At 34.9% G+C, this 630-nt stretch overlaps 1 protein-coding gene across 1 annotated transcript in view; it reads left to right on the forward strand.

The window, feature by feature from the left end:
• wdfy3 (WD repeat and FYVE domain containing 3) overlaps window positions 1-630 on the forward strand; it is a 91587-nt gene that overhangs the window by 35097 nt on the left and 55860 nt on the right. The gene's annotated exons all lie outside the window — the stretch shown is intronic.

Below are 630 nucleotides of genomic sequence, written 5' to 3' on the forward strand. Positions count from 1 at the left end.
CACACACACACACACTTTCAGGCACATGCACATTATGCTATACACAGGATTTGTGGTTCCTTAAAAGGTGTAAAAAAGGTCTTAAAATGTGTATTAAATCCATGAAGATTATATATTTTTTTGAATTATGTGATGACACTAATGACACTCATTTAATTTAAATTAAAATTAATATGGGGTTAGGAGACACAAGACACCATGTCCCTTAATAATTAACTTCCAGGTACCCTTTTCATTTTTAATGTCAGAACTTTCTTAAACTTTTACATTTTAATCAATAGTAACAACAAGAAAAAATCTGACCTCACTTAAAGCAGCTGCAGGTGACCTTTTTTTTTAAATGCTGTGCAGGATCAGTGAAGGACACACAGTACTGACTTTAATTGTTTGCCCCAAGTTTGACCTTGAATGCTGATGATGCAAACATATAAAATCACATTAATTGGTTATTTAATTGGGCCAAAAGTGTTCTTGAGCAAAGCAATTATTCTCTACCATCTCCAGGGCAGCTGACCTCTGACCTCTCTGTTGAGGTGGAGAGGAAAGAGAATTCTACTCCAGGGATCATTAAAATATCTTATTACATTTCCTTAAACCTCCTTCTACTCCCACGTATCTTATTGACCCTCT

Source organism: Morone saxatilis, unplaced genomic scaffold, assembly GCF_004916995.1.
Source record: "Morone saxatilis isolate NCDOM2014 unplaced genomic scaffold, NCSU_SB_2.0 Contig16, whole genome shotgun sequence".
NCBI classification, from domain to species: Eukaryota; Metazoa; Chordata; class Actinopteri; family Moronidae; genus Morone; species Morone saxatilis.